Raw genomic sequence first — 9,728 nt, 5'->3', positions numbered from 1 at the left:
TTCTATAGGTTTCAAGATTCTTTTTTCCCACAAAATACACATCTTGTACAAGATTAGCATGTGTCTCTCCTAAATGCATACAATCTGCAATTAATTCAACGTCATTAATCCTCAATACTCCACATCTCGAATGATATTTCTGATAGCGAATCTAATACAGAGTTGAATGACATTTACTCAAACTATTTCGGTGGAATACACGATACAAATATACACTTGAACCACCATCCCTCCCTCGACACTTCGCGTCTCGTTGCCCAGTGTGTCAGTTTCCACTTGGAACAGTAAACATTTTTTCAAACGAAATCAAACGACAAGAGGCGTGCAATCACGTGTCGACGAAAGAATCCCGAGGAAGAAATCGCGACGATTGCTCGGACGGATGGGGATGTTTCCACGGTCCCAGAACGGTTCGCTGACGTTCACGGGTAAACCAATCAAGGTGTCGAAGTGGCATGATGACAGTGTCGCGGTTGACGACTGGAGAAACGCTGGCGTCGACGTGGGAGGATCCTTTCGGGCGTCGACGGGAGGATCGACGATAGGACAAAGACGAAAAAAGGTGGATGAGTTTTGCGAGCGTCAGCTGAAAAAGGCCGGGCGTGGAAAGGAGTCTGAGAGATGTCTCGGATCCAGGACCGTCACCAGGGATGGGTAAAGATTCAGTAAAGAATAAAAGATGAAAATTAATTTTTAAAGAGGATTTTGTGGCATCAAATCTCGCGCCAACCGCGAATGGAAAGTGCGAATGGAAGAGCGCAATAGATAGAATGTTTGAGAACGAACATGTGAGGACAGAGAGTATGGAAGAATGAGTGAGATGAGAGAACGGTGAGCGAATGGAAGAATCATATCAAAAGAAAAAATGGAGCGAATGAATAAGTGTGTAATAGTGATTAAAATAAATGATCAATTATATCAGAACTCGTAGTTGTTCACTCCGGTTCCCGAAATTCCTACAATTTTAAAGAGGAAAACTCCGGAAACATTTTCCGGAAACTCTTTTTCAAATTCAGGGACATGAACTATGTACTTCATTCCTTGTAGGAGGATTCATCAAATTTAGGGACAGTTAATAGTCTGTTAGAGCCCACAGTACTAGAGACGGTCCTGACGAGATGGATCGGTGTCGCAGTGAGAAGAGGCGGGTAGTTTGGAAAGGGCCAGGACTGAAAGGAAAGGAGAAAAAAATAAATAAGGAAGGATAGCGTGCGACAGGTCTAGGGAAACTGTGGAAAGCACGAGACTGCTCGGTTGGCGAAGGTGACGGGGTTGGTTTAGCCGCGTCTCGACGTCCCCCAGTCCCGTGGGAGACGCGTCCGACGTTTCGCGTACGATCCTCCTAGAAAGAACTCCCTGACGGAGATAAGAAGCCGAAGACAATAATCCTACTGACGGTCGGCTCATCGTCGCGGCTTATTTCGGCGATGTGCGTTCAGCTTTGAGCCGTTAAGAGGAACATGCTCCTCGATGTCTGCTGTCAACTACGCCATCGTGGTTTAATGCCGTTAATGCCTGTTCCCAGGTCCAGACTCGACGGACATGCGCGATTCTGAGATAGTTGAATAAAATAGAGGAACTCGTCTTAAACAGGCATCCTCGATGGCCACAGTGGTCCTTGCTGCATTTCCTGAACGTTAAAAGATCACAGATTTGATTTCTCCTATTACTCTGATCGATATAAACTATCTACTATCATAGGGCTTTTTTTTTTAAATCAAATATTGTAGAAATAGCGCACTAACCCATTTTTTAGCCAAAAAATAAATAGTAAATTATTAACAGAAACGAAAGTTTATATTAAATAAAAAAAACCGCTACGTACTTCTATAGCCAACAGTATATATATTATGAAATTTGGTCCCGCGACTATCTTCCTGTTTACTATAGCCCGAGCAATCGGTATATAACGTGTAGCTCAAGGGGTTAATAGGAAATCAAATTACCCGCAGCGGTTTCACAACGAAATGGTATTTTACGTATCCGTTGGCCTTAATTTCTGCGGAAAGCGAACCCCACCCGAAGATACGAAACACCATTGTTATTACACCGGGCGCGAAAACGTCTCACAACGGACCGTCATACAATGATACAAAAGTTAGATGATGATTTTGTGCTCATATATATAAAGCAACCTTCAAAAAGTAATATATGAAAGCCATTTACTAATGTAACGTCTATTATCGCATTCTCGGGCCGTCAAAGTTGTATAAATTGGCTACCTGTGCTTGAGCTTTACGAAGCTCATCATTAAGAGACCAGTGCATACACACTAATACGCAGGCAAATCACATGTAAATGACCTACGAGTTAAGAGCAAAAATGTTATGCATACATTCTTTTTCAAGTTTTTTTTTCTAAACCTTATGCTTACGGCAAAGCGATGACATTTACAATGTCGATAGATCAAGGCAAGCTACAAAAGAAAAACAAAAAAAATACTATTGCTTCAAGCATTGTTTATTTGAAAATTTACATATTAGTTGTACACATAATTTATAAACACACACGCGTGCGCGAGCATACATCTGCATATATACATACATGCGTGCTGTTTTTCTCATAACTAGTAGGCCATTTTCATGTGATTTGACTATGTATTAGTGCGTGTACACTAGTCTCTTAATGATGAGCTCTGTAAAACTCACGCACGGGTAGCCAATTTAGCCAATTTTAGCGGCCCGAGTATCCGATAATAGACGTTACATTAGCAAATGGTTTTCATGTATTACTTTTTGCTGGGTACTTTATTAGATGAGCACAAAATTATCATCTAAATTTTGTTTCACTGTATGACAGTCCCTTGTCAGATGTATACGAGACGCTGACAAACGTCGCGTACACAACGTTTCACACGCGGCGCCGATTTCCGAGTGCAAACGCCGCTCGAACACGCTCGCTGTCGCCCGCGGTATTCGTGTCAGTTCGCGTGAATGAGGAACGCGCGGTCGGGAATCGTAAAAGATAAGAGAATGCGTACTCGTACAACGAATAAAACGGCGTATAGTTTAAGGCGATGAAACGCAAGCTTATAAAGTATTCCCAAGGCGCTGTTAACGCCGGCTCTCTTCGTTTGGCGTGCATACGATAACTCTGTTTCGCCTCGGTGTGGTCTCTTACAACTGCAAACACGTTACCCAGTGGTTTTGCAATGTGCTGCGACGAGCTAATACAGGACGCGTACTTCTGCTTCCGCCTGGACCATTCATTGCCTCTAACAAACTGATTCGTGTTCCGAAATGTTAGGTTCAAAAAGACCATGTTTCCTAAGCTCACCTCTTCTTGTAATAGGGCCAGCGTTGTGTTGCATGCCAACATAATCTGTATTTTAATTTAAGAGAACCTGTTTTTAATTTAAGAGAACACACCAGTTGTAACTTTGGATGATTTTTTATTTTTCAGGAAGATATAATGTGTCACGAGTCATAACTTGGCTCAAATTCATAAACTAAACAAGAGAGACAAATAATTCAAATTTGTATTATAGGGATTCGTAAGTTTTCTGTAGTAAAGAGGACATGTTCCAACGAAACTCCAGTAAGATCATAGTATGGTCGAGATACTCGCGAAGAAAGCTCGTCACAATCGGGCAGAAGCGACGACACGAGATGAAAACGAAACAAAGTCGTCTTTATGACGCAGAAATCCCTCGAAGGCGCGTAGACGCTTCCAGACGTTGAATAGTGCTGGTCGTTCATTCGGATAATATTGTAGTCGATGGCTGGCCGTGCAAAGGGAATTATTAATATTACCGCTTTCAAGAAACCGTGCGGAGGTTCTAGCACAGCGATGATCGTGCAATTTGTTTATCCGCCGATGCGGAATATCAAAAGGATTAGAGGCGGCGGAATAGATAATAAACACCGGCCAATAAAGACGCCCGAAAATATCTCCGTTGCAACGTAATCCCTGGTCCCGTTTGTACGTGTGGCTACGTTTTCTGTGATCTATGATTATGGATTCCGCGATGTCGATACCAAACGTATAGCTTTTGACGCGTGCTGAACGCCGCAGCCGCCCGTCGGCGCATTCTGCTTTCCCGCCGTTTCTCGGAACGTGGACTAAGGGGAAGAGTTCGTATTTCGAAGCGTATTACCGTAGGCAAGTTCTTTGTCGTTAACATTTCGATGCGACGTATCGCTTCTTGGCATCGATGATAAGGCAAATAGGAAAATACGTTTGTTCTTATTTCATTGAAGGTATAGTTTTTTTTATTGTGAAAAATGGTAGGTTGACCATTTCAAATCGATATACCAGTCATTCGAAATAGAAATATTAACCCTTTGAACTCGGAGCCATTTCGTTACAGATTTATTGTACTAATTGAGCCGTTCACTGCACAAACCGATTAACTTCAGCAGTCACATAAAAATTATATTATTACTGACGATTATTTTTTGGCTATTCTTTCTTATTAATTTTATGTACCGTTATATGAAAGCTACATCTGTATTTATGCATTCTACAAATATTTATTTGAATGTATATTATAAAGACAATTTTAAAAAACAATGTACATTATTTCATCGCATTTCTCGACTTTCTGTTTTATGGAATTAATCGATTTTTAGTCGCTAATAAAGTTTGCCTGAACTTACGATGTCCCCTCAGAAGAGACATTCGAGTGCAAAGGGTTAACTCTTCGTGCTCTACCGGCATTGCTAGTCTCTAATAAAATAAAATTTATAGTTGTTCGCATTACAAAATATTCTCGTATTGAAAAGAAGACGGAAACGAGAGGAAGCTCAACTTTTACCTCCAGCTTCCGCCTCGAGGAGAGCGAAATATCGTTCTCGGTGGACGGTCGGACCTTCCTGGCAATAACGGGCGACGATCCGCTCTTCTTCGCCGAGGAAAAGCCCGCGCCACGAAAATACCGCTTCCGGTTGCCCTAGATTCCGCATTCACAAGTTTCATTGCAGCGGCCAGCACGGTGTAGCGAATCCCGTTCAAAGCGGTCCATAATTTATGTATCCCTGCGGCCACCCTTGCTTGTCGTCAAATTCCAGGGACTTCACTCTTTTAAAATTCCATTAAGAGTGCAGGCGAGCTCTTTCTTTGTCGTTACAGTCCACGTTGTCTTCGCTTGCATATTTCAAGCGCGGCGATGATTATGCCCCGTTCGAAAGCCAGAGATCGATTCCGTTTCGAGTTCGCGGGACGTCGATCGACGTGGATCGTTCCTGACGAACGTTGCGCCCTCCTCAGGGATCCAGGCATCGCCCGTGGCGGCTTGTATTAAAGCCACTGTTGGGTTCGGCCGTCGTCGTAATTTTAGACAGTGCCACAGTGACAGTCTTTATAACGCACGTGAAGTATGAACCACTTCCGGTGGATCTACGTCATCCTGCATGTCCCCTTGCACTCCAGTGGCTCCGATTCTAAATCTAGATTCAAATTTCCGTGGCCTTTAGCCTTCGTCTTTCGTTACTCGCTTGCGACAAAAGACCGCGGGACGAGTTATTAAGGGCTCTGGTTAGTTCGAAGCCTCGAAGAAGGGATGCAGAGCTATCAGAATTTTATTAAAAATAAATGGAGTGTAAGTGGTGGATAAAAAAATTGATTTTGTTGTAGTTAGGCATTATTATCCCTATGGTTGGCACGATGACTCTTGTTCTGGTGAACAGTAGCTCTTGAAAAGATTCATGAAAAAACTGATACACTTTAGAACACGTGTTCGAATACTGTTTCATTGATACGTCTCGAATCTATCGCGATCGGGGCGTTCGATGCCCCGAGGGTCTCTTCCTCGAGCCAATAGTACACAGGTTTCGGTTTCAATCGAAACAGCGGACAGAGATAACCGGCAGAAGAGCGATTATGGGGGTAGGTATGTTTCGGTAATTGCGTGGCTAAGTTTAGGCGGTGCAGTTGGCGTCAATGCGCGGATGCATATTCAGAACGGGGCTCCTCATATTCTTATGCTCTCGCTTACTGAACCGCGGCGTCGCGTGTGGATGTGAATGTGAATGGAACTTGCTGGCAGCCCGCCTGTTTATATTTAGCCACTGTGGGCGGTGTATAGCTGTCATGGATACGTATCATCGGCATAACTGAACTTTGCAAATGAATAATGAAGTTCCATTGGCTCTCCCCGGCCATGCCCGATTATTATTATAGCGCACGGTTAGAATGGTTCCCGAAACAGCGCCCCCGGTCCGTTTATTGTCCTCAGGCCTGAGATGCTGTTCGCGTTCCTCGAGGCACCGTGCCCAAAGACCCGACGATTCTGTTAATGAACACGCGCCGCCATTCTTCCCCCGGCGTCCGTCCGATAAAAATGTTCTCCTCGTCCAACCAACGTGGAACCAGCTCGGTGGTGTACAGGTACCGCACATACACGCCGCCGCTCAAAACTTTCGAGCACACCTCCAATCTGCATAGAAATCGAAACGTATTTTATACGGGTACCTTTTCCAACTAATGAGAATTCAAAGTTATATCTGTTTGCTCTAGGAGAAACAGTGCAAGTTGGGTTGGTTTTAAAGAGCTGTTTGTCTTGTAATTGATGTGCCAAATTATTGTTTCTGCAGACGATTCGCAAGGCGTTTACTTTGGCAATTCGGAATGATACCAACCGTCATCGATATTGTTATTAGTTATCAGACACATTACACAGGGTGTTCAAAAAAAAAACCATTCAATATTTATATGGTACATAGGGCACATTGTACCGAGTAAAAAAGGTTTAGTAAACATAGGTCGAAAGTTGAATCGTTTCTGAGATATAAACGTTTTTGTTTGCTAGTATCATGAATGATTTACTTGCTTCCGACGCGTGCGATGTTTATTTTACTGTTTATAAACCGCGTTCTGAATGTTCTTATTCAAGCGTAGACAGTAGATTTCATTGAGAATCAGCCAGTTGTGGATCGGCGATTGTAGATATTGCACAGTTACAAAGTATCGTGAAAATGCGAGCGTATTATTCCAGTGAAGAAATGGCAGATATCCATTTTATGAATTTAGAGTTCATGGGGAAGTCGATAATTTTTATTTACACTATTTGGAGAAAATGGAGTACTTTTCACGGTTGATAAATCATTACGTATTTGCTTCTTTCACGAAGGGAGTTTATTAAAAATGACCAGCGATAAAATGTCCAAATCCAAATACACTTGTAAATTTCATCTCAACTTACGCCTCAAGGTATGGTCGCTTAACGCGTAAAAATAATATTTTCAGTGGAACATTTGAGCACCTATGAAAAAAGATTAATTCGCTTTGAAGAGCGAAACGCGCTCTAGACTTAGGAGCGACGGTGTAATACGTACGTGAGCTCGAGGTAAAATGACACGCGATCGATGGGAATCTAAAAAAAGTATTATTTACCTGGTTCTCGTTGCGATGTTTACAAAGTTATCGTAATCTTCAGTTTTTTACAACGCGCACAACGACCAAGATCGTGGTAATTAGAACCGCCGAGAATAATTAACGCTAACGAGTACATTTCCATACAGAGTCTCCTTAATATGCGAGTTTATCTGATACGGGTATCGCTTATCGCGGTACCGAGCGTACCGAAGAAAATGTCTGCCGAACAATGCCGTTTGAATCGAAGGATATCGATTATTGTATTTTATTATTCTGGCTCATGTGTGTGTGTGTGTTTTTTAGACAGCGTGCGTGGAATGTCAGGTTCATTGTGAATAGGGGGAAGCGGTTACAGTGGTAACATTTATACACGAGTGAAATAGCCGATAATTTGTTTAATTTATATTGTGGCATTTATCGAGTTCGTTGTACATAATGTGAAAGTACAGTTGCTTGATACGAGAATGGGTTAAATGAGTATCGAACACCTGTAGGCTATTTTTTTTGTAAACTTAAACGAATATCAAAGGAAAGGATAAAGGATGGTATCAGGTTGCATCGTTTGCATATTTTCGCAGTTTTATGTTATCGACGAATGTTTCAAATATTGTACGCAAAGTTTTCTCAACCAATTGAAAGTTACCCGTGGGAATTGCTTATGACACCCTGAAAACACTTGGTGAACAACATGCTCTTATTGGAGGAGTAGAGGTTTTCTAAGTGGAGCAACAGGAGGGAAGCTATTAAAGATGGTAGAAGATTTATCTTGGAGAAGTGCTGTTTGGAAGCCACTTGGAGTGAACCTATTGTCACGGTATAAATTTCCTGCGTCGCCGTTTCGAGGATCAGGATGTCTGGTAACCCAACATCTGGAAATTGTCTTCTAGAGATCTACGACGTGGTCAACAGGAACCTGTCTCTGAAAAAGAAACTCAGGACTCGGAAGGAATGCTTTTGAAGAGCATTTTTTTGCGTCGCATCTGTACGATTTCAAGTATAGAACTCGAGGAGTACAATTGTGCCTGATAGGATAGGACAGAACAATATTTTTACACGTCGTGGTTGTGATGGCGTGTTCATCACAGACTGGTCTTACACATTCCTGACAAGACTTACGCGTTTTCCTACGTTTCTTGCCAGGATCTGCCTGACATAAATAACATGATCCTACAATTGTTTTTCTTCCACTTGCATCGCGTTCTCGTGCAATACCCGAAATAGAAGGAATGTTACTTTTATTTGACGTATTTAGCATGCTTTCTATTGCTAGTTTGCATGAATAGTCTCATTATTTGACGATTTGAAGCTCGAATAGTAATTGTTGGTAAGCGAAGTTCTTCTCCCAATTGACGTAAAAATGTTGTTGGAAGAATATATTACGTATCAGACAAGACCGACAACATCAAGCTGTTATAAAAAAAAGCTAATGCTATCTGACGGTTCGTCTACGGCAACTATATCGTCCTAGGATTTGGTCCATTACATCTACACCAGATTTCGTTTTATTATAAAATTCGATCATTTCTGGTTTTCCTTTTGGCCTGTCCTTTTCCTTGCGTGTTTTCACTACATTGTCCAACATCTGGAAACCACTTACCGAAAGGTACGCGTCTGCTTATTGTCACTCCTGCTATTGTCTATTGTCGTTCTACCACTCATAGCTTTGAAGTCGGGCATATAAAGCCTTTTTATTCTAGGAATCGTAAAATACACTTCTCGAGAACCTTGTACGTTCTAGAATAATCGTTTTCGTTTCTAGAAGAAAACACTTTGTAGAGAGTTACGAACAGCACGCATATTTGCAAATGGTATGGGTGGTTGACATAGAATTATAATATAGCTTCCAACAATTATTTTACTTAAACTCTTTAAAACAGTACTTGATATGTTCTAAGAAATAAAAATAAAAAGATTTGTGACAGTATAGACGAGAAGTTATCATTGCATTATTTGATATGCCACAATAGGACGTTCGGGGTACCCGTGTACCCCGGTTATCAAGCAAGTGTAAACTTTTTGGGTATTAAAGTATTAACACAAAGGTTAAATAATGGGAAACATCGAGCAAGTTGCCCTCCAGTTTCTCGTTTTCTTTTTCATCGGAATCCATTATTAGAGGAAACCACGTGCAGACGTTAAATCACGCGTCGCGATCGAGGATCGAGCATCGGGAATTAATAATCGCGCGTGGAAATGCCCAGAGCAGATGAGAGGAAGGGAACACGCGCGCGTTCAATAATTGTGCGTGTGCGTGACGTTTCAGCCGGTGGCCAAGCTGGATGAATAAACGTCTTCCTTATCGTCTAAAATAGACTTTAAACTTCAAGCGTATCTGGACCGCGGCCAGGTCGCCGGAAAATACAATGATATTAGCCATGTTGAATTGTTACGCTATTCACGGGAGTCGGGAAGCG

General features: G+C 42.1%; 1 protein-coding gene across 4 annotated transcripts in view; it reads left to right on the top strand.

The window, feature by feature from the left end:
- The window catches only part of LOC128874598 (transcription factor SOX-5), a 223,799-nt gene that overhangs the window by 198,841 nt on the left and 15,230 nt on the right, over window positions 1-9,728 (top strand). The window lies entirely within an intron of this gene.

The sequence above is a fragment of the Hylaeus volcanicus genome, chromosome 4 (assembly GCF_026283585.1).
Source record: "Hylaeus volcanicus isolate JK05 chromosome 4, UHH_iyHylVolc1.0_haploid, whole genome shotgun sequence".
Classification (NCBI taxonomy): Eukaryota; Metazoa; Arthropoda; class Insecta; order Hymenoptera; family Colletidae; genus Hylaeus; species Hylaeus volcanicus.
Note: the sequence above shows the minus strand (reverse complement) of the source record. Positions and strands in the feature narration are given on the sequence as shown.